The 21,674-nt window shown below is 40.9% G+C and overlaps 1 protein-coding gene across 5 annotated transcripts in view; it reads right to left on the bottom strand.

The window, feature by feature from the left end:
* The window catches only part of LOC117368010 (transcription factor MafG), a 147,523-nt gene extending 127,716 nt beyond the window's left edge, over nt 1-19,807 (bottom strand). Inside the window, exon 1 of one of the 5 annotated variants that reach the window (XR_004540891.1) lies at nt 19,579-19,776. The gene's annotated coding sequence lies outside the window, so the exon portion shown is untranslated. Of the gene's footprint in view, nt 1-19,578 lie in introns of all 5 variants that reach the window. The other 4 variants (XM_033961223.1, XM_033961224.1, XM_033961218.1 and 1 more) reach the window with 4 other exon arrangements.
* Nucleotides 19,808-21,674: the final 1,867 nt, after the last annotated feature.

Genomic DNA, 21,674 nt, shown 5'->3' with positions numbered 1-21,674 from the left:
TACATACATGAATGATAATAACTGTCATAATACACATAAATAGGAATAGTGTGTACCCACAAGATAGAGCATACTCAGGATTAACAATTACTTACAAGGGGATAGAGGAAATTGTGACCATTATTAGACCATCAAACTTTTTTACAGTATGTTAAAATTAGGGCCCACACCCTTTGGAAGGACAATAGAGAGTTAGTACGTTCTGCAGCAACATATTCATACTTAGAATAAAGACATACTGTATTCCACCAGGTATTATGATTAAGCAAAGAGAAGTCCTTCCAGCAGGAAAGATTTGTTTTAACTGCTATTAAGAGCAAGATCCTCAGGAGTTTAGTCTCAAATCTGTCCAGCTCCTGCTTTAGTGCACAAGGACCAAACAATACAATTGAATAAGAGAGCTCTTCATTAATGGGTAAGACATCACAAACAGTAAGTACCCCATATGTATCCCCACATTTGGTGTAGATGAGGACAGTGGAATAACATGTGATCTAGGGTACCCACACCTTGAAGGACGACCAGCATTTATTAGAGCCAGAGGAATGCAGTTTAGAGAGTTTATTTGGGGTCCAGTAAGCTCTATGGTAGAGAAAAAGCACTGTTACAGGATCCGAGGCAACATGGCTTTACAAAAGGTAAATCGTGCCAAACGAACCTGATTGAATTTTTTGATTGGGTAACCAGAGAGCTGGATCGAGGACATATGCTAGATGTAATTTACTTGGATTTCAGCAAAGCCTTTGATACAGTTCCTCATAGGAGACTGTTGAACAAACTTGAAGGGCTGAAGTTAGGACCCAAAGTGGTGAACTGGGTCAGAAACTGGCTGTCGGACAGACGCCAGAGGGTGGTGGTTAATGGAAGTCGCTCGAAGGAAGGAAAGGTGACTAGTGGAGTCCCTCAGGGTTCGGTGCTGGGGCCAATCCTGTTCAATATGTATGTAAGTGACATTGCTGAAGGGTTAGAAGGAAAAGTGTGCCTTTTTGCAGATGATACCAAGATTTGTAACAGAGTAGACACCGAAGAGGGAGTGGAAAATATGAAAAAGGATCTGCAAAAGTTAGAGGAATGGTCTAATGCCTGGCAACTAAAATTCAATGCAAAGAAATGCAGAGTAATGCATTTGGGGATTAATAATAGGAAGGAACCGTATATGCTGGGAGGAGAGAAGCTGATATGCACGGACGGAGAGAGGGACCTTGGGGTGATAGTGTCCGAAGATCTAAAGGCGAAAAAACAGTGTGACAAGGCAGTGGCTGCTGCCAGAAGGATGCTGGGCTATATAAAGAGAGGCGTAGTCAGTAGAAGGAAGAAGGTGTTGATGCCCCTGTACAGGTCATTGGTAAGGCCCCACTTGAAGTATTGTGTTCTGTTTTGGAGACCGTATCTGGCAAAGGACATAAGAAGACTTGAGGCGGTCCAGAGGAGGGCGATGAAAATGATAGGAGGCTTGCGCCAGAAGACATATGAGGAGAGACTGGAAGCCCTGAATATGTATACCCTAGAGAAAAGGAGAGACAGGGGAGATATGATTCAGACGTTCAAATATTTGAAGGGTATTAACATAGAACAAAATCTTTTCCAGAGAAAGGAAAATGGTAAAACCAGAGGACATAATTTGAGGTTGAAGGGTGGTAGATTCAGGGGCAATGGTAGGAAATTCTACTTTACGGAGAGGGTAGTGGATGCCTGGAATGCGCTCCCGAGAGAGGTGGTGGAGAGTAAAACTGTGACTGAGTTCAAAGAAGTGTGGGATGAACACAGAGGATTTAGAATCAGAAAATAATATTAAATATTGAACTAAGGCCAGTACTGGGCAGACTTGCACAGTCTGTGTCTGTATATGGCCGTTTGGTGGAGAATGGGCTGGGGAGGGCTTCAATGGCTGGGAGGGTGTAGATGGACTGGAGTAAGTCTTAACAGAGATTTCAGCAGTTGGAACCCAAGCACAGTACAGGGTAAAGCTTTGGATTCTTACCCAGAAATAGCTAAGAAGAAAAAATTTAAATTGAATCAGGTTGGGCAGACTGGATGGACAATTCGGGTCTTTATCTGCCGTCATCTACTATGTTACTATGTTTGCATAATGGCGGACAACTTCAAGGCTTTAAATGAAGATAACCTTTGGAAAATTTACCCCTCCCTCCATAATTGATTTCTGTAAAGATACTAAAGCAATTCTTGGTCTTTTACCCAACCAAACAAATTTCGTAAGAATACCATTTAACTTTTTATAAAAGGACCCCTGAAAAAAAATTGGTATCATACTAATTTGATAGTAAACCACAGGCAGTATCATCATTTTAATAGTTTGAACTCTCCCCCACCGTGATAAATGCAACGGATTCCACTTCTCACACATTTCTGTTACTTTTTTATAACAAAAGTCTTTCATTCTCCTTCAATATTGTTTTTAATAATGATGCCTAAATATTTTAGACCATCATTTTTCCAGACAAAAGTAAATGAATCGAATAAGCCTTTGGCACAGTGAACATTAAGCGGGAGGACTTCAGACTTACTCCAATTAATCTTATATCCTGAAAACTTTCCAAATTTCTCTATCAATTCAAGTAAGCATGGAATGGTGGACTCTGGATTCCTCAAATAAAGCAGTATATCATCTGCATAAGCAGAAAGTTTATAGTCCCAATTCGAATAAGGAATACCCTGTATCCCCTTTGCTTGATTAATAGCAATTAACAAGGGTTCTAAAACAACATCAAAGAGCAATGGAGACAAGGGACAACCCTGTCTAACCCCCCTTCGCAAGTTAAACCGATCCGATAAACTATTGTTAATGTATAATCTTGCACCAGGAGAGCTATACAGCGTCTGGATCATTTGAATGAAACCAGAGCCCACCCCAAACCATTCCAACGCTTGATACATAAAATTTCATTCTACCCTATCAAAGGCCTTTTCCGCATCCAAAGAAACCAAGAAAGACAGATCATTCACTTTTTTTGTTAAATTTAAAGTATGAAAAGTCAGTCTAGTATTATGAGAAGAATTTCTCCTTGCAACAAATCCTGTTTGGTGAGTATCAATAATAAAAGGGAGAGCTTTTGCCAACCTTAAAGCCAATAATTTGGCAATAATTTTCCCATCCACAATTATTAATGAAATCGGCCTGTAGTTTGAAACCATAGTGGGATCTCTGTTTGGTTTTGGCAAAACAATAACCAAGGAATCTGCCATAGTACCTGAAATACAACCTTTAGTCAGTTGATATTGATATAAATTTAACAAATATGGTAAAAGAGTAATTTGAAATGACTTATAGAATTCTAGAGTATATCCATCACCACCTGGAGCGGATCCAGCTCTAAAGAAATTTCAATGCTATTTCTAATTGTTTTAGAGATATAGGTTCTTCTAAACTTCCTTTTATATGCTCAGGAATTTTTGGTCCATTAATTAAATTTAAAAATTCTAAACCATCTTGTTCTTTGTTTCTATAAGTCTCAGAAGAATATAGGTCCTTATAGAAAGTAAGAAACTGTTGTAAAATATGCTCATTTTTAGTATGTATTTCACCTTTATTATCTTTTATTACAATAATTTTTGTTTTCCTTTTTTTTGCTTTAAGATAGTTTGCTAGTAATTTCCCTGCCTTATTTGAATTTCCACAATACTGAGCTTGCTAATAAAACAAATCATTTCTTACAAACTTTGAAGATAATTCATTATACTTGGCTTTGGCTTTTAATAAAATTTGTAGTGTACTCTGTTCCCATCTGCTAATTAATTTATTTTCCAAAATCATTTCTTTTTCCAAATCATAAAATTGTTTTTTAAGTTGTTTTCTAATATAAGCCGAATATGAAATAATATGTCCTCTCATGGTTGCTTGAAAAGCATCCCACAACACTTCAATATTAATATCATCAGAGGCGTTAATTTGAAAAAATTCAATTATTTTTAATTTGAAATCTTCAAGAAATTTTGAATCTGCAATCAAAGTATTATCAAACCTCCAAATTGGCTTAGCATCAACTTGCTCGTCCACTTGTAATTCAATCCAAACACCACCATGATCAGATAAAATGATAGAATTTATGATGGCTTTTATTACTTTCTGAGCTATTTTATTTGAAACAAAAATATAATCAATCCTTGAAAAAGAATTATGAACCTGTGAACAAAAGGAAAATTCCCGATCACCAAAATGAAGAATACGCCATATATCTATCAAATCACAAGATTGAACCAAATTATCTAAACCTAATGATTTCATAATCCTTCTTGAATTCTTATCCACTATTGGATCCATTACAGCATTGAAATCTTCAGCCACCATTAAATTAGAGGCAGCCAGTGGGAGTAATAATTGTTGTAAAGTCTTAAAAAACTCCATTTGATTCGTATTTGAAGCTTAAACATTGAACAAATCAAGGGTATTATTTCCCATGCTCATTTTGATATGTACCCACCTTCCTAAGGGGTCCGAAGCAACCATTTGGAAATTCGCTGAACACTTTCTACTAACTAAGATAGCAACCCCCACTTTTTTCCCAACTGCTGGAGCAAAAAAACTTTTAGCAATCCAACCCCCTTCCAGCTTCCTAGATTCAATAATTGACATATGCGTCTCTTGAATTAAATAAATATCAGCATTTTGCTTTTTAAGGAAATCTAACATATTTCTTCTTTTTAATCATGTGATTAAGGCCATTGACATTTAATGAAAAAAGCTTAATCATCATCTAAAATATGGAAATACCTATAATAGTATGCATGCTTAATCAACTTGAAATGACTAGACACCAGCACCTTCATGAAAACGAATAATAAATTAATTAAATAACAAACCTCTTTATTCCCTAAAATCATCTTTATCAATAATGTAAAAGAATTCCCCCTCACTAACCCACCCGAACCCTCCCTATAAATGGTTAAACTTGTAACACGCATAGGATATGTAACCCATTCACTCCCCCCAGGCAACGTAAACTCCAATCCATTTTCTCATAAAAATGATAACATAAATCAATTCATTAATGCCATAAATATTCATACAACAATTCATTTCTTTCATAAAATAAATAATCATATTATCAATCAAATTCATGTTGACTATATAGATCAATTATAGTACATCACAGAGACTTATTAATACCCCAAATACTAGCATTAGAACTCATTTGATCCCCTTTAATTATATTCTTCTTTCAAACAAAAATTTTAAATATCTTCATAATATGCATTCTATATTTTGTTTAAAAGCTTTTTTTTTTTTTTAAACAAATATACACCACCCTAACACATTTTAAATTATATCATTAAAATCCCCCCAACCAATTCATTAAAATGAAGACATTAAACACATATTTTATATCCATCCTCATATTCAAATACTTATCATACTTGAGCATAGCACATATAATATTATAGTTGGAAAATCAAATAAATAATTCATAACTACCATATTCCAAAATCAGCTAATGAAAGCAGCAATTAATCCTAGGATTATAACTAATAAGGAATAATCGCTGATACCTTCCTAAATCAATCACAACTGACACATCACACATACAGAACAATTAATATCAAAACAAATAAATTCCATGTGTCTAGATTATCCTAAAGGAATTAAATTAGTTCAAAAACACATTTAACTGTATTTCCTTGTAATCTTGTGACACCAATTGATAAAACCTAAACATGACTGATAGACAATACATTAAGACCAAATAACATACAACATTCAAGACATCACCAACACCATAAAACAAGTCACATACACAAAGGAAAGAACAAAGAAAAATAATAAATAGATATAATCAAATCCTATAACATCTTTGAAATAAAGTAAACTCCATTGGACATCATAAGAACACTATCATGGTGCAGCATATTCCTGTTCATCCTCTTCTTTTCTTCTTTTGAATACCTTCAAATAAACATTGGCTCTGAAATAGCCAAAAAATCTCAGTTTTTCAGGATCCTCAAAATAAAGAGTTATTCCCACTGGATACTCTCATCTTTGCAGGATAGTATAATCCATACTTATATCCTTTTTATTTCAATTGAGGACGAAGCTGAAGGAACTGCTGTCTTACAGCCACAGTGCTCTTTGCAAAATCCGGCAGGAACAATAATTTGGAGCCTTTATAATTTAAGTTTTTATCTGCCTTTGCTAATTTTAATATTTCAAAGGCTTGTTGAAATCTCAATAGCTTGAAAATAAAAGGTCTGGGCTTAGAGTTGTTAGCAGATCTTTGAAAAGGAATCCTATGTGCTCTTTCAATCTCTAGGGGGTACTTAGAATTCAGTTGCAATAATTTTGGCAGCAGATTTTCCAGAAACTGAATTGGATTCCCCCCCTCCAAATTTTCTGCTAGCCCAATTATTTTTACATTCTTCCTCCTCCCGCGATTTTCATAATCTACCAGCTGTTTTTGTAAATCTTTAATAACTCTGTTGTCATCTTTAGATTGGGCTGCAGTTATTTCTAACTGCTCCACTCTGTGTTCTAAAACTGCCATTCTCTGGTTAGCAATCTCCATCTGTTTATTTGTATTTAAAACTTCTTCCTTTACCTCGTGAATACTTTCAGCATTCTTTTGAATCTGCTGTGGATATTTTTTTTTTAAGCTCAGCCATAATTTCTTTTTTTTCAATCTCCTCCTCCTCCGGAAGTGGTGTTTTTGAGGGTGTCACATGATCATGTTTCACTCGCTTCGCCGTGCCAGCTGTCACAAAAGCCGCGGCAATTTTCCCTTGCCGCGTACTGGCCATCTTCACACAGCCTGCGAACCACCCAAAACCACAATTATGGCGAAAATGGTATTTATAATCTTAAAACTGCTGCCTGGAAAAACAGAGCAACTCGATCACACCTCCATGTTTAGCGCGCTCCAAGCCACGCCCCCTGTGTATATCCTCTTCGATAATTACAGACGCAAAAAATGTGTTCTTTGTCGGCGATGGCTTTGTCCTCCTTTAGCACTCCCTTTGTTCCATGGTCATCCAATGGCCCCACCACTTCCTTCGCGGGTTATTTCCCCTTAATATATCGAAAGAACAGCTTGAAGTTTTTTTGCCTCCTTGGCTATTTTTTTCTCATAGTCTCTTTTGGCCCATCTTACCGCCTTATGGCACCTGTTTTGATGATGTTTGTGCTTTTTCCAGTTTTTGTCCGTTTTTTTACCTTTTCCATTCCTTAAATGAAGTCTTCTTGTCTCTGATCGCTTCTTTCACCGCTACAATGAGCTACGCCGGTTCCTTGTTCTATTTCCTCTTGGATCCCTTGAGTATATATAGATTTTGTGCCTCGATGACTGTGTCCTTAAAAAGGGCCCATGCTTGCTCTAGCGTTTTTACAGTGTTTATCTTCTTCCCCACCATGAGTCTCATCCCTTCGTAATTTCCTTTTCTGAAGTTCAGCGCTGTGGCCGTCGTTTTGGATCGATGTTTTGCCTTCATGTCCAGGTTGAAGTGGATCATATTGTGATCACTGCTTCCCAGCATCCCTTCTACTTCTGCACCTTGCGCCGGTCCTCATAGTCCATTTAGAATTAAGTACAGAATTGCATTTCCTCTCGTATTTTCCTTGACAAGTTGTTCCAGGAAGCAATCGCCTACAGCATCCAGGAATTTGGTCTCCCTACCGCAGCCGGAGGTGCCTAGGTTTCAGTCTATCCCCGGATAATTGAAGTCGCACATGATAACTGCGTTGCCTCCCTTGCAGTTGCTTTTAATCTCGTCTATCATTTCTCCATCTGTTTCTTCGGACTGCCCTGGGGGTCGGTAGTAGATGCCGATCTTCGTTTCCGTTCCTTTTGTTTCTGGAATTTTGGCCCATAGAGACTCTACCTTATTTTTTGTTTCCAGCATGTTCTCTCCAGTAGACTCAATTCCCTCTTTAACGTATAGGGCAATACCCTCACCTTTTTGACCCACTGTCTCTGCGGTATAGCTTGTATCCCAGTAGCAGTGTCCCAGACATTTTCCTCGTTTCACCATGTTTCCGTGATGCCAATGATGTCAAGGTTATCTTACATTTATTCTAAGACTTCATTGTTTATTTCTCCGCTGAATGTCCAGCTCTTCTTATTGTAAACTTACTCTGTCCCCCTTCCTCCCTACAAATATTCATGTATTTTAAGACTTCATTGTTTATTTTTTGCTGAACATAAGAACTGCCATCTCCGGATCAGACCTTCGGTCCATCAAGTCCGGTGATCCGCACACGCGGAGGCCCAGCCAGGTGTACACCTGGCGTAATTTTAGTCACCTATATCCCTCTATGCCTCTCGTAAGGAGATGTGCATCTAGTTTGCTTTTAAATCCTAGAACGGTGGATTCCGCAATAACCTCCTCTGGGAGAGCATTCCAAGTGTCCACCACTCGTTGCGTGAAGCAGAACTTCCTGATATTTGTCCTAGACTTGTCCCCCCTTAGCTTCAATCCATGTCCTCTTGTCCGTGTCACATTGGACATTGTAAATAATTTTTTTTCCTGCTCTATTTTGTTGATTCCTTTCAGTATTTTGAAAGTCTCAATCATATCCCCTTGCAGTCTCCTTTTCTCAAAGGGAGAAAAATCCCTGTCTCTTAAGTCGTTCCTCGTATTCCAAGTTCTCCACACATAGTAATATAGTAGATGACGGCAGATAAAGACCCGAATGGTCCATCCAGTCTGCCCAACCTGATTCAATTTAAATTTTTTTATTTTTTCTTCTTAGCTATTTCTGGGCAAGAATCCAAAGCTTTACCCTGTACTGTGCTTGGGTTCCAACTGCCGAAATCTCTGTTAAGACTTACTCTAGCCCATCTACACCCTCCCAGCCATTGAAGCCCTCCCCCGCCCATCCTCCACCAAACAGCCGTATACAGACACAGACCGTGCAAGTCTGCCCAGTACTGGCCTTAGTTCAATATTTAATCTTATTTTCTGATTCTAGATCCTCTGTGTTCATCCCACGCTTCTTTGAACTCAGTCACAGTTTTACTCTCCACCACCTCTCTCGGGAGCGCATTCCAGGCATCCATCACCCTCTCCGTAAAGTAGAATTTCCTAACATTGCCCCTGAATCTACCACCCCTCAACCTCAAATTATGTCCTCTGGTTTTACCATTTTCCTTTCTCTGGAAAAGATTTTGTTCTACGTTAATACCCTTTAAGTATTTGAACGTCTGAATCATATCTCCCCTGTCTCTCCTTTCCTCTAGGGTATACATATTCAGGGCTTCCAGTCTCTCCTCATACGTCTTCTGACGCAAGCCTCCTATCATTTTCGTCGCCCTCCTCTGGACCGCCTCAAGTCTTCTTACGTCCTTCGCCAGATACGGTCTCCAAAATTGAACACAATACTCCAAGTGGGGCCTTACCAATGACCTGTACAGGGGCATCAACACCTTCTTCCTTCTACTGACTACGCCTCTCTTTATACAGCCCAGCATCCTTCTGGCAGCAGCCACTGCCTTGTCACACTGCTTTTTCACCTTTAGATCTTCGGACACTATCACCCCAAGGTCCCTCTCTCCTCAGCTTCTCTCCTCCCAGCATATACGGTTCCTTCCTATTATTAATCCCCAAATGCATTACTCTGCATTGAATTTTAGTTGCCAGGCATTAGACCATTCCTCTAACTTTTGCAGATCCTTTTTCATATTTTCCACTCCCTCTTCGGTGTCTACTCTGTTACAAATCTTGGTATCATCTGCAAAAAGGCACATTTTTCCTTCTATCCCTTCAGCAATGTCACTCACATACATATTGAACAGGATTGGCCCCAGCACCGAACCCTGAGGGACTCCACTAGTCACCTTTCCTTCCTTCGAGCGACTTCCATTAACCACCACCCTCTGGCGTCTGTCCAACAGCCAGTTTCTGACCCAGTTCACCACTTTGGGTCCTAACTTCAGCCCTTCAAGTTTGTTCAACAGTCTCCTATGAGGAACTGTATCAAAGGCTTTGCTGAAATCCAAGTAAATTACATCTAGCATATGTCCTCAATCCAGCTCTCTGGTCACCCAATCAAAAAATTCAATCAGGTTCGTTTGTTACGATTTACCTTTTGTAAAGCCACGTTGCCTCGGATCCTGTAACCCATTAGATTCAAGGAAGTACACTATCCTTTCTTTCAGCAAAACTTCCATTATTTTTCCAACAACTGAAGTGAGCTCACCGGCCTGTAGTTTCCTGCTTCATCCCTGTGACCACTTTTATGAATAGGGACCACATCCGCTCTCCTCCAATCCCCAGGAATCACTCCCGTCTCCAGAGATTTGTTGAAGAAGTCTTTAATAGGACTCGCCAGAACCTCTCTGAGTTCCCTTAGTATCCTGGGATGGATCCCGTCTGGTCCCATCGCTTTGTCCACCTTCAGTTTTTCAAGTTGCTCATAAACATCCTCCTCCGTGAACGGCGCAGAATCTACTCCATTTTCTCGTGTAACTTTGCTAGACAATCTCGGTCCTTCTTCAGGATTTTCTTCTGTGAACACAGAACAGAAGTATTATTAGCTTCGATGCTCGTCTCTGCACCCTCTCCAGCAGTTTTATATCCTTCTTTAGGTTGGGAGACCAATGTTAGCCACAGTATTCCAATTGTGGTCTACCATTGCTCTATAAAGCAGCATTATAACTTTCCCCGATCTACTCGTAATTCCTTTCTTTATCATGCTTAACATTCTATTTGCTTTCTTTGCCGCTGCCGTGCATTGTGCTGATGGTTTCTGGGTCCTAGCTATCATTACACCCAGGTCCTTTTCTTGTTCACTCTTACCCAGAGTTGCACCTGACATTCTATACTCATGTTCCTTGTTCTTTCTGCCTAAATGCATTACTTTGCACTTTTCCATATTAAACTTAATCTGCCATTTCTCCACCCATTTCTCTAACTGACACAAGTCACTCTGGAGTTCCTCGCTATCTTTCTGCGATCTGATTGCCCGGCATAGCTTTGTGTCGTCTGCAAACTTGATGATCTCACTGGATGTTCCTTCTTCTAGGTCATTGATGAAAATATTAAATAAGATGGGCCCAAATACCGAGCCCTGGGGCACACCACTAGTCACTTTCTCCCAGTCTGAGAACTTCCCAGTCTGAGAATGTCCAGCTCTTCTTATTGTAAACCGCCTTGGCTTTGGCGGTATATAAAAAAATAAAATTTTTATTATTATTTTGTGCAAGCTATAGATAAGGAAATGAGAATTCTAAGAGAGTCAAATTTATAGGACTGTTCCCACATAGGCAGGATGGCCTGACAGGGGGTTTTTGGGGTAGGCTGATGGCAGCAGGCTCACCTCGCTGTAGTCAGCTGGGGACAGAGGAAAGCCATAAAGGGGAGAGAGAGAAGCACCAGCCCCCATTTGGGGGGGGGCATTGGGGAGAGAGAGAAGCACATGCGGTGGTAGGGGGATAGAAGGAGGGATTGACAGAGAAGCACTAAAAAGGTATAGAAGATGAGAAGGGGGACTAAGGAAATGGGTGAAAGGTGGGGCGGGGCAGGGGTAAGACTTGTGAAAGGTGGGGGATGGGGATGTGTCCTCTTTTTGTACTTCACAAATATTGTAACCCTAACCTAGAAAAGAAAAATTCCAACCAGTCAGGAACCACCATAGATAAGTCTATGATAAAAACCAGATTAGAAAAAGAGGTCATTAAGTGTGCACGAGAACAAGATGGTGGCGGCGTGAGTTGTTAGAGACGGAGTTCTGTCTACTCTTGCTTTATCTTTTGGAATATTACCTTTTGGTGTGGTTTTTCCAGCCATGCCTCATACAAAACGTAAGAACGTTGTCCGGGGAGACCCCTCCATAATCGGTCAATCGTTGATGGAGCACTTTCTAACAAGCTCCCCGGTTACCTTTGGGGGAGAAATGCCTGCTGTTGCCCCAATGGAAGGAGCCACCGGAGCCTTAGGCTTGGAAATGTCTCTTCCCCCCCCAACAGCCCAATCACCGCCAAATCCAGCGCAGGGCAGCATGCAACGTGAGAGAGCGGCAAGCCAGATGAGCACGGCGTCTTCACACAGAGGAGGGTTAAATTGCTGACCGAGACGCTGAGTCGATATTCTCTGGAGTGGCAGAGGGAGCTGACTCCTCAGCGATGACACTGGCAAATATCTTCAAGATAGTACAGAGACTCAAAACTCCGGCAACAAAATCGGCGGAAGACATCTCTAAAGTCGTGAGTAAATTAGAAGATTTGACTACTTCAGTACAACCTATCCAAATAGAGATAAGAAATTTGAGCGAGTTGATAAAGAGATTTCTTCATTACAGACTTTTTCAGAAACTGTGGTGAAAGAAAGGAACTTTCTACAACATAAAATAGAATAGCTGGAAAACTTTAATAGGAGATTAAACTTGCGTGTTTTGAACTTCCCCAAGTTAAATTTAGTTTCAGCTATTGACACCTTTAAGAAATACTTAATGGAGACTTTAAAAATTGCTGCAGATCTGATACCACTGATAAATAAAATATATTACTTGCCAAGAAGTTAAATAACTCTCCTCCACAAGAGATAGATTTAAAGAACTTAACTGGTATACTTGAAACATCTCAGGAAGAAGTTCAATACCGTGGTACTTTGTTAGTTTCTTTTGATTTTGAGCAGGACTTAAATACGATAATGAAAATTTTCTTTCGTTCCTCCCAGAGTTTGTTCATGGGAGAAAAAATATATGGATTTTTCCTGATGTTATTAAGTCCACTCAAGAGAGAAGGAAAATATTCCTGAGTATAAGAGAGGAGACTATAAAAATTGGAGCTACCTTTTTGCTCAGTTATCTATGCAAATGTATGATTAAATATGCTGAAATGAAATATGTGTATTTTGTGCTGGAGCAACTTTGAAGTTTTCTGGATGCAAAAAAGTAATATAGATTTGAGGGCTGTTATTAGAAAATTGAACTGGATGGAATCACGCTAAGCCTTTTTTCTTTGAGAAACAGAAATATTGTTAGAGAGCTCCTTATCTCGTTATATTCTTGTTCTCCTGGATATTACAGAGGTCCAAGAAAGAGTGGCTGTTTAACTCTTTATAAATTTTGCATAATTTATTTTACTTATTAAAAACTTCTTTCTACAGATTTAATCTGTTTACATGATTTTATGCAAATATGTGTTCTTATATTTTTCTTCTCTGATTTTCTGTAACAAGAGGATTCTTGTATTGTATTTTTGAAATCTATAAATAAAGAAAAAGAAAAAAAGAAAGAGGTCATTAATTCTAAAACTGCCCAGTTTGTTTATGCGACAAACTCTTTTTTCCATCTGATTGAAAACCCAGACTTCATTAATATGGTTCAGTCACTGAGATAGGGATACAGTCCACCCAGCAAAGCAGATGTTGCAGGGAAACTGCTGGATAAAGTGTATGACAGAGAAATGGACCAATGTGCAACAACAGGTCTAGAGGGTAAAGAAAAAGGAAATTTCTTTCTTGCAGAAACAATTGATACTTCAGGAAATGCACATACAGCAGAATACTTACAGAAGTAACAGCAGAAGCTATAATAGAATGTGAACAAAAATTCAAATGCCTAGTACACAGTTTAGTCACAGACAATTCTGCAAATGAATTCAAAACGAGAAGAAATTTAGAAGAGCATGAACAGAATACCAAGCTAATACAGTGGTACCTCGGTTTACGAGTGCACCGGTTTGCGAGTGTTTTGCAAGACGAGCAAAACATTTGCAAAATCGGTGCTTCGGAAACCAAGCATGGCTCGATTTACGAGCACCCTCCCCGCAATCCGGCACCCCCCCCTCCTGCGATCCGGCACCCCCCCCCCCTGCCTCGAACCGGCCCCCCCCCGCCACGATCCGACCCCCCCCCGCCACGATCCGACCCCCCCCCCCCCCGACACAATTGGGCACCCCCCTGCCGCTTCTTACCCTCATCTGGGCACTCTTGAAGAACTGCCTTCGTCTGCTGGGCCTTGAGCATCTGAGCATGCTCAAGGCCTGCGAGTTCACGTTCTGCTTATATCCGATAAACTATTTATATCGGATAAATTGTCTTTACATGATAAAATGCTGTAAACCCTGCTTTAACATTTGTTTTTATCTGATAAATTGTGTATTGCTGATAAATTGTTTAAAATTGTTCAAACTGTTTGTAAATCTGCGTGTCAACTCAGATACTACTGTAACTGATGTAAACCGCCTAGAACTCTCCGGGTATGGCGGTATATAAGAATAAAATTATTATTATTATTATTATTGAGCATGCTCAGATGCTCAAGACCCAGCAGACGAGGAGTCCGATCTTCTAGAGTGCCCAGATGAGGGTAAGCAGCGGCGGGGGGGTGCCCAATTGTGTCGGGGGGATGTCGGATCGTGTCGGGGGGGTGCCCAATCGTGTCGGGGGGTGCCCAATCGTGGCGGGGGGGTGTCGGATCATGGCGGGGGGGGGGTGCCGGTTCGAGGCAGGGGGGTGCCGGATCGCAGAGGGGGGTGTCTGATCGCAGGGGGGGCCTTCGAGGGGAGCAATGCCGGTTCTCAGGGGGGGGGAACGCATCAAAGCGAGTTTCCATTATTTCCTATGGGGAAACTCACTTTGATAAACGAGCATTTTGGATTACGAGCATGCTCCTGGAACGGATTATACTCGTAATCCAAGGTACTACTGTATATGGTTCCAGTGCTCATTCGCTGCATCTATTACTACTACCTATTTCTAAAGCACTGCTAAAGGTACATAGTGTTATATATTAAGCCATACAGTCCCTGCTCAGTACAGCTTACAATCTAATTAACAGATGAACAGAATGAGTAGGAGACTAGGGGATTTCTTAGGTATGGATGCATAACAAGCCAGTAGGGGCTAGGACTGAAAAGCAACCTCGAAGAAGTAGGCCCTTAGACTGGATTTGAAAACTGCCAGGGATGGAGTGTGATGTACTGACTCAGGCAGTCTGTTTCAGGCATATGGTGCAGCAAGAGAGAAGAGTCTGGAGTTGGCAGTAGAGGAGAAGGGTACAGTTAAGTCATACTTGCCCAATGAACAGAGTTCCCGAGGAGGGAGAAATAAGAGAGGAAAGATATTAAGGAGCTGCAGAATGAATGTACTTGTAGGATAGTAAGAGGAGTTTGAACTATAAGCTGAAATGGATGGGGAGCCAATGAAGTGACTTGAGAAGAGGGGATGATGAGGGCATAGCAACTGCAGAATATGAGTTGTGCAGCAGAATATTTTGGACAGACTGAAGGGTAGAGAGATGGTTAAGTGGAAGGCCCATGAGAAGCAATTTACAGTAGTCAAGGCTAAACTAAGAGTATGGATAAAGGTTCTGGGGGTGTGCTCAAAGGGGATGGGTCAGATTTTGGTGATATCTATTCTAGTAGTTAGGTGTGCATTCTGGTTAGATAGGTAATCTCCCCATGCTTGCGAGCCATGCAGAAGGAATCCACTCCAGCTTTTGAATCAAGGTTTATTAAAAATTTGATTACTCACCTATTAACATTCTAGGCGATACACAATACAATTAAATTGAGGGGATCAAAATTAAAATAATTAACAAGAATCAAAACACAGACAAGACCCACAAACAAACGGAAAACAAGAGGGTAGAGGGTAAAATACAATATTTTAGAAAAGAAAACAGTTAAGGATAACACAGAGGGGTAGGGGAAAGTTAGTTGAGCGCTGCTTTTTCATAGGTTGTAAGAGAGTCCTAAATTATGGAGTAAAAGCATCTCTGTAGAGGAAGCTTTTTAATGCCCTTTAAATTTATCAATGTTTGATTCTTCCCTCAGATAAGAGGGCAGGGAGTTCCAGATTTAGGGTGCTGTAACAGCAAATGAAGTGGTACATCGCATATGAAAAGTTTTGAGGGAGGGAACAAAAAGTAGATTCTGAGAATCCCTCCTCCTTCACCAGAGGGCTCAACTGCTCCCTTCAGTTTGTACCAAAGCAGGCAATATTCCTATATATAAACACATGCGAAGGAGGGGTACAGGAAAATTCCCCGAACTACAATTCTGTTCTGCTCTGAAATTATAAACAAACATGTTAAACATTGCCATTGAATAATCACACCATTGAAACATTATGCTAAATAGAAACTTTATAGAGCTCAAGTATTAGCCCAATGTGTTATAGCAATTGATTATTCTTTATACCCTTAAGTTCTGACATCCAAAGTTTAGTTTGGACGCAAACTTTCTGACTGAGACAATAAGCAGGCACAGATGATAACTGACAGAGGAGGGCTCCAGAATGACACACCTATCTACTAGAAAAGATATTAGCAAGTAAGAATCTAACCTCTTTTTCTAGTGCAATAGGTGTGTCATTCTGGATGGACAGAGATGGAGAGAATGAGAGAAAGAGGTCATGGATGTAAGCAAACTTGTTAGAGACAGAGTGAACATTCCAGATGGCACAAGAGAAGGGCAGGGAAGAAGGGGAAAGGAGAGGGATAGAGAAGATTAGAGACGTTGAAGTGTAACTCGTATGAGTAGGGTGAGAGTTGATTAGGAGGACCAGGGCTGGGAATGATATCCCCAGCAGAGAGCAAAAGAAGGAGCAAGAGAATATGGACAAGAGTAGGAGAGGCTTGGGAACCACATCACAAACATAAGAATAGCATTATTGGGTCAGATCAATGGTCCATCAAGCCCAGTAGCCCGTTCTCACGGTGGCCAATCCAGGTCACTAGTACCTGGCCAAAACCCAAGGTGTAGCAATATTCTATGCTACCGATACATGGCAAGCAGTGGCTTCCCCCGTGTTTTTCTCAATAGCAGACTATGGACTTTTCCTCCAGGAACTTGTCCAAACCTTTCTCAAAACCAGCTATGCTATCCACATCCTCTGGCAACGCATTCCAGAGCTTAACCATGCTCCGAGTGAAAAAATATTTCCTCCAATTGGTTTTAAAAGTATTTCCCTGTAACGTCATTGCGTGTCCCCTAGTCTTGAAAAATTGATCTACTTGTACCCATTCTACTCCACTCAGGATTTTGTAGACTTCAATCATATCTCCCCTCAGCCGTCTCTTTTCCAAGCTAAAGACAAGGTTCATGTAGGCAGAATGGGGATAGTTGAATGAGAGGAAGAAAGTGTTGAAGCTTTAGGAGGTGAGAAAAGGGAAGAAGACAGAAGGGAAGGAGATGTGACAAGTTCAAGAAGTGGGCAATATGGTTTTGAGGAGTTCAATAGTTTGGGGTGGAGAAGGGATTGGGGAGAGTCAGTATTAGGTGGTGGTGGTGAGCAGGAGCCATGGTTAGGGTTATCAGATTTCCTCTTAAAAAAAAAAAAGGACACCTGGCCCTGCCCTGCCCCCCCCCTCCCCCAAACCTCATGTCTCCTTCCCTGAGCTTGGGGCCTACCAAAACCTAGACAAACTGCTGGGTTTTGGAAATCCCTCTGGGCACCTGGACAGTCCTCTAAAGAGGGGACATGTCTTGGTTTTTCCAGCCATGGAGGTGGAAAAGGGGGGATAGGAAGGCTAGGCACCTGGAGTGAAAGCCCTAAGTGGAATGGGTGGACTAGAGAGTTACTCAGAGAATGCTGGGATGGATATGCATTGGCACAAGATCTATCTGTTAAGGAGCCAGTAGCCTGGTGCTACTGTGAGAAACAGAAGTAGTAGCAGAGTTACAAGAAGGATTCTCATGGAATTGGCATGGCTGTGTGGCTTTCCATCAACAATTTAACCATTACCTAGCAAGGTTCTGTCACGTGAGAGAGCAATGAGCTTTGGGTCTAGCAGAAGAATCAAACCCTGGTTCCGTTAATGAGACTGTGATTTTCAGCATGTGTCAGCCAGGCCCTGATTTTATAGAAGCCGATATATGAGTTGATTTTATAAAACTTAGGCTTCCATTATAGAAGCGCTTAGCGGCACCTAAATGTGCTTAGGCAGCTCCAATTTATACTAGGGTTTTCTATGCCTAAAGTTAGAAGCCAATATCAGAACCTAACAGCACCTGATTCACAAAGAGGCACCTAACTCAAAAACACGCTCATGATCTGCCTTTCAACCACACTCACTTTTTTGAGTTAGGTCCAACTAAAGTTGAATGTGAGGTACTGAGTGCAATATCAGCACTGATTGGCACCTAACTTTTGGCGGACTACAGAATCAGGGCCTTACTGCCTAGTAAGTTTCTGTCACATGACAGAGCAAGGGAGTTTAGATTTAACAGAGAGACTTCAGTGTCCTAGGAATAAAGATTGTCGTTGAAATTACTAAATACTCCCATAGCAATCATTTTGTAGCAGTAGCTCTAAAATGAATGGGTGGAACCAAGTCAATGTTCCCACAAGATGTTAGATGAAACTCTGTAGTGGACTGTTTTGAGCAGTGTATCAAGAATTGGCCTATTCTGATGAAAGTTTGTAAACAAAATTGAGAGAAAATAGATGGCACTGTTATGGCTAAAATCCTCAACAATGGACTTAAGAGAAATGTTGAAGATGTACTGAGAATTCCAAAACCTCTTCTGAAGCTTTACATAAAATACAGAAAAATAGCTTTATTGCTGATGCTGTTGAAATTTGGAAGGAACCGAGTGAGCACTTAAAACCAGAACTGCACAATAACAATTAAATTACAAGCATTAAAAAAAAAGAGACAATCACTGTCTCCAGATCATTTTCTTGAAAATATTGTCAATATTCAATACCAGGGTCAAACCTTAAGTGCTGAAGAAGAAAATTGAGTTATGACATAAGTATCCAGGAATCATCCATCTGTAATGAGAACTATAATAAAATTCAGAGCCAAGAGGGAACCATTCAAGGAATATATGTTTTCCGATGATGTTTTAAAGAAAGTCACACCGGTGAACTGGTAGTCCCTGATTAAGCACTTGGATTTAGAGACTGTTGAAGTAATGATTTCACTTTTAACAGCAGTAGCTTCTTCTGCTGGCACAGAAAGAATATTCTCTGCCTTTGGATTTATTCATTGCTCACTGAGAGCTGATAAAGCAGAAAAGCTTGTTTTTCTTTGCCACTTTATGAACAAAAGAGTTAACATGGATGCTTAAGCAAAGACAAAAATATATGCTATAACGTTATTGTTTTGGTCAAATAAAAGTATTGAAACTGTTATTAAGGTAAAGATTATGTTTCTCTTTTCAACAAAGTACAACAGAAAAGTTGTCCAAATATGAACTATTAATTTATGAAACTAGAGATAGTTCACCTCACAATAATTTTGCAATTTTTATCTATGTATGTCTTATAACTGTAAAACTAGCATGACAAATGATTTTTCAAAAAATGAAACCTTCATCTGGTTGTAAATATTAAGCTGACAGCAGCAAAATCAGTGATAGTAAGGGGTAGTATGGGAGAGTATTCAAGGATTTTTTTTTTTTTTTGGGGGGGGGATATGACTATGGGAAAGGACTGGCATGATAGGGGAAGAGGTGAGGGTGTGAGCAGGGGAATGGGAAGTAAAGGACATGGAAGTGGGGAAGGGCGAAATGGGAGAGAGTGGGGCGACGGTCCGTCCGGACAAAGGCGATGGACTCGGGTCCCTGGGCGGGGCACGAGAGCGACTAGACAGGGCCATAGGATGAGGGAGCGGGAGCGCGCCTCTGGGCCGCGCTCTCGCTCCGAGCAGCCGGCTCCGTCCCAACTTCTCCCACATCCTACCATCGAAATCAGGCCTCGGGATGACGATGTTGTTGTTGTTGCCGCCGCCGCCGCCGGCCCCGCCGATTTCCTCCAGCGGCGCCCCGCCCCCTCTGACGCGCCTCCTCTTCACCAGGAAATTCAGTGAAGGCGCGAGCACAGCCACACGTGAGGAGTGACGTCACCGAGCTCAGATCGAGCTTGACAAAGGCTACTGAGCATGCGCTGTAGGTTCCCGCCCGAACGAGTGCCTTTGAACCTTTCATTGAAAAGCGAACTGCAGGGCGGGATTGTTGGAGCCTCTTAAAGGTGAGCCACATTCGCTTTCTCCATGGACAAAGCAGAATAGACAACTCCAAAGGAGGAGGCAGCTTGCAGCTCTGTATAGTTGTTGAGAATGTAAATATGGAAGGGAGTTCAGGAGAAAAAGAAACAACCTAGCAAAAGAATACTGAGTCTGCTAAGCCATTGGAAGCAGTTCATTTGCCAGTGGTTAGTTATAGTCAGTGTTCTCCCCAGAACTTTTTTCCAACCGGGTGGCGGGGAAAATTAAGGGCTCCTTTTACTAAGCTGCAATAGCGTTTTTAGCGCATGCAGAATTGCCGCGCTAGACAGCTAGAACTAACGCCAGCTCAATGCTGGCATTAGCGTCTAGCACATGCGGCAATTCTGCGCGAGCTAAGCGCGCGGTAAAACTGCTATTGCAGCTTAGTAAAAGGAGCCCTAAATGTGTACTATTTGTATTAGTTAATTATTATTAGTTATTTTCCAATGCTTAAGATGACTGCCTTTCTTAAGGTTTGACACTTGTTCCAATAATTTTTTTATTAAATTTAAGAAGTATCCAATTCTAGAAGTGAATAATTAGATATTTGCCCTCTTTCAAATGGTATAGAGCAGCGTCTCTCAAACTTTTTTAACTCCTGCACACTAAACGGAGCAAATGTTTTTCATGGCTGGAAAAAATTTCTGGGGAGAACACTGTTGCCGTTAGTTTTCAAGGTCCAATCACGTCAAAGAATGATGCTTATCTAGGCAGATGTATAATAAAAAGAATGGATAAGATAACATGAGAAGTGAAATTATCATGAATCAGAGGGATACATGCCCTGTAAGTCCTAAAAGCAGGTTTGTGGATTAGATATAAACTATGAAGGCAGTGGTGTACCTAGCATATGTGACACCCGAGGCCCATCATTTTTTGACACACTTCCCCCCATCTGTATGAAAAACATGATTTTTAGTAACAGTGCACACATCGCACAAGAGTGTACCTAGGAAAAGGCAGCATCTTGCATACTGCAGTGAGCAGTACATCAATACACCCATTGTAAAACTAAACAAGCCAGACTAGTACAGATCAATCCTGCACAGTCAATCCTAACAGAAAAGCATATCTTTCGAACACAGAAAACACCTTCACTTAGTATGGAATATGTAATCACAAACTAACCCCTCCCCCTTTTACAAAACCGTAGTGCGGTTTTTAGCCATATTGGTAACAGTTCAGACTCTCATAGAATTCTGAGCAATTACCACCATGGCCGGTGCAAAAAAAACGCTCTACAGTTTTGTAAAAAGGGAGATAAAATAGAAAAACATAGACAAAGGTTAAATTGGAACCACCAAGAAGCTGGACTCTGCATACAATGCAACACCACAGAAACAGCAATGCATCTCCTCTAAAGCAAAAAAATAGAAACATAGAAATAGACGGCAGATAAGGGCCACGGCCCATCTAGTCTGCCCACCCTAATGACCCTCCCCTATCTTTGCCTTGTGAATAGATCCCATGTGTCGATCCCATTTGGCCTTAAAGTCAGGCACGCTGCTGGCCTCAATCACCTGCAGTGGAAGACCATTCCAGCGATCAACCACCCTTTCAGTGAAAAAGAATTTCCTGGTGTCACCTCGTAGTTTCCCGCCTCTGATTTTCCACGGATGCCCTCTTGTTGCCGCGGGTCCCTTGAAAAAGAAGATATCTTCCTCCGCCTCGACGCGGCCCGTGAGATACTTGAACGTCTCGATCATGTCCCCCCTCTCTCTGCGCTCCTCGAGCGAGTATAGCTGTAATTTGTCTAAACGTTCTTCGTATGGGAGATCCTTGAGTCCCGAGA

Source organism: Geotrypetes seraphini, chromosome 10 (assembly GCF_902459505.1).
Source record: "Geotrypetes seraphini chromosome 10, aGeoSer1.1, whole genome shotgun sequence".
NCBI lineage: Eukaryota > Metazoa > Chordata > Amphibia > Gymnophiona > Dermophiidae > Geotrypetes > Geotrypetes seraphini.
The sequence above is the reverse complement of the archived record's forward strand: the minus strand, read 5'-3'. Positions and strand labels throughout refer to the sequence as shown.